This window comes from Lolium rigidum, chromosome 6 (genome assembly GCF_022539505.1).
Source record: "Lolium rigidum isolate FL_2022 chromosome 6, APGP_CSIRO_Lrig_0.1, whole genome shotgun sequence".
Taxonomy (NCBI): domain Eukaryota; kingdom Viridiplantae; phylum Streptophyta; class Magnoliopsida; order Poales; family Poaceae; genus Lolium; species Lolium rigidum.
The window spans coordinates 77,290,261-77,293,626 of record NC_061513.1 but is presented as its reverse complement, the minus strand read 5'-3'; the positions used below and the strand labels follow the sequence as shown (position 1 = coordinate 77,293,626).

The 3,366-nt window shown below is 48.5% G+C and overlaps 1 pseudogene; it reads right to left on the bottom strand.

The window, feature by feature from the left end:
• Nucleotides 1-1,775: 1,775 nt before the first annotated feature.
• On the bottom strand, nt 1,776-2,833 carry LOC124660959 (annotated as a pseudogene).
• Nucleotides 2,834-3,366: the final 533 nt, after the last annotated feature.

Below are 3,366 nucleotides of genomic sequence, written 5' to 3'. Positions count from 1 at the left end.
TGTAAACCCTAGATCCGTGCGCCTATATAAGCCGGATCCCGGAAGCCCTAGAGGCACAACCACAACTCATTGTAACAACGCGAAAGCGCCCAGATAATTCCAGACAAGCAGCAGTAGGCCTTGCCATCGTGCGAGTGTTCCGAAGCTGGGTAAATCGCGTACCACTGTCCCGAGTGCTGTCCGCCCTATGGCCCCTACTTCTTCTCCCCCTCGTGAGGATCCCTCCTCCGAGGTACCGTCGATTAGGCAACGACACAAGGGAATCTTCAAAGACCCAAGAAATTTGTAGGGAAATTCACTCTGCTAGCAATCGGGTACATATAAAGAGATTTTACAGTAAAGATTTCAGATTTAGTCAGCAGCCACTTAACTCTATGTGGAGTATTTTTTAACCTAATATAGGAACATAGCTCCTTGAGCTCTTCCCAGTCAACGTCTCCTCACGTCTAAAACTCAAGCAGGACCAACCTTTTGTAAAAATAGTATGTAGTGTAACATGCTGACTAAAAGTTAGGTTATAAAGCGAGAAAAATCTTAAATAAAGAGGTTTATGAAAAATCCCGTTATGCTCCCAAAACCTCGTCTTCTGTCCATCATTTGAAATCATTTCACAATATTTATAAATATATTTCTTATGGGAATAATACCAGCCTAAAAATGTGAGTGGGAAGGAAATGGCCTACATTGAGTCAAAGTCTTTTATTCAAGTACTTTGCTCTTATCATCTCCTGCCACAACCCATCTTTATTTACAATCTTCCAAAATTATAACTGTATTTTTACGGTTATAATTCTAAGTGTGTACATCTTCTATTAGAATATTTCAGTCTACGCAAAAAAAAACTCACATGACAATTATTAGCGCATATAAAATGGTAGCAAAATTGGGAGGAGAGAAAAGGGGAAGACACTAGATAACTAGTCTATGTTGTTATAGATTCTATTACCACCAATTTTGAACATTACTTTAATGAGACTTTTTTTAGGTTCAATGTGAATAAGATTTATGTCTTATGTAGGTTTCTCATGGATGTTATTATGATTATGGTCATATACAAGATAACCTTGATCTATTTATTATTCAAATATGGAGAGCATAAGAGTTTAGAATTTTCTTGATATTTGAAAGGCACATCATATACACCATGGTTCATTGCCTCATTGAGATGACGTTGACTTTAGGATTGACGGTAACAACAATTGAAAGGGCTCTCTTGGCAACAAAGATCATCAAGACCAAGTTCGGAACAAGATGTACATGATGCTTCTTGATGACTTGGTGACATGCTACATCGAGCGGGGGATATTCAAAAAAGTTGCTCAATAGAATCATGGTTTTCTTTTAAAAAAGAGCTTTGGTCTAGGAGTTCTAAACGTCATTAAAGATTCATTGTTGATATGGTTTTAGATTCTACTTATATTTCAATATATTTATATTTTCATTGTACTAAGTGATTATGTTTGAATTATATGTAGCATTAATGTCTTAGAACTACTTTGGACTTTGCATATATTTTAGAGTTTGCCCCACCTCCAAAAAAAATTAGAGGTGGGGCAAACTCTAAAATATGTGCCCACTAAGAGCCACTAATTGGGCAAGTGTAACCATGTATCTTGGGCCGGACGGCACTGCGGCACTGGTCTTCTGGGTTTTGGCTTAGGTGACTTGTTATTGGTACCGAAGAACATACCCCTATTTCCTGCATGACGGGCGGGTGAGCAATGTTCCGCCCAAAGCAGCCTCAACATGGGATTTTGTCAATCACATCCACAGAATTCTGTCATCTTAATGTGTTTACATTCTTTTGTGCGTAACAATCTTACACGATGCACACAATATCGCTCGCACGTCCACATCCACATGTCAATCACGCATTAATTCACACTCACACGCTGGACTTCACCATGTCGCTGTACCCCGTCTGCAGGTCGTGGAACCTCGACCACAGCATGATCCCGCCGTACTTGCTGGACTTCTTCACCACCGGAAGCACCGTTGAGATGAGGTCGCTCGTTTGGATGAACCCGCTGCCGGCTGCCGCGGGCGCCGCCGGGAGCCCCAGGAACACCTGTTTCGCCGGTATCCCCGTCCACCTGTCCCACGCGCTCGCCAGGTTGCCCACGCCGGCGGTGGCGTTGAACTGGCACGGCGGGTTGTTGTAGAACTGCACCCACACGTAGTCGAACAGTCCGGTGTTGAGCGCCGGACCGAGCGACGCGTCCGGGAACGGGCACTGCGGCGCCGCCGAAAGGTACAACGGCTTGTACCCCGACAGCTTCTTGAGCTCCCGCGCCAGGTCGTCCCAGTGCGCGCTGTTGCCGCTCTCGATGTCGAAGTCGACGCCGTCGAGGACGGCGTCGCCGAGGGGCCTGGAAGCCGACGCGCCGCCGAGGTAGTTGTCCCAGATGTACTTCGCGACGTTCTTGGCGTCCGCCGCGGATGAGAGGCCGTACCTAACGACGCCGCCGCCGATGGAGAGCAGGACCTTGACGCCGCGGCTCTGGCAGGACTTGATTTGGGCGCCCACGAAGGTGCACCCGTTGGACGCCGGGTCGCAGTGGCCCGCCAGGTTCAGCACGGGCGTCTGGCCGTTGCCGAAGGTGAAGAGGAACGCCACGTTCACGAACTTGAAGTTGCCCGTCGCGCACGTCTGCGCAGCGAGTCCTCGTTCCCGTTCTGGCCCCAGTAGATCGCGATGCTGCCGGCGCGCGCTCCGGCGGCCAGTCCGGCTACGGTAAGCAGCAGCATTGCCAGAGACAATTTGCTCGCCATCTCGATTTCCTGCCGGTGGTAGCTGAATAGTATGGAGTACTACTATGCGAACGAAGGAAGGTTCTTGGTGTATATATAGCTGATGAATCATCCAGCGATCGAGGCGCCAGAGCAGCAGCGACGCAGCTTCGTTCAACGGCTCATCGTTCGTTAGGCCGGTCTGCTCTGCTCCCCGCCGTCACAAGTTGACCGGGCACGTCTGGATGAAGATATGAGAATGAGTGGTGTTAGCATCTGCGACTGCGACTTAATTGTCCTCGCAATCAGGGCGTTGGCGGAGTGCAAGCTGGGCACAGTCGGCAGCGGTTGACCTGAACTCGTCCTTGTTTTTCAGACTAGCTTCCGTTGATCGCGCGCCCATCTGCCCAGATGCAAAGGGAAGACTCCTTCCTCACCAGTTTCTCCTCCAAATTTGCTTCGATTTGCTGAAACCTTCGGGTGCGTGAGAGCGCGATGCTTGGGCGGTAATGCCGCCGCATGTGCAAGTGTGGCTGGCCTAATTTGTTATTCCGAGAGGCGGCTCTCGGCAACTAAACTTGTTTTTGAACAAACGCAGACTAGCAACCGTTTGCTGATATGCACAGACTGCAGAGG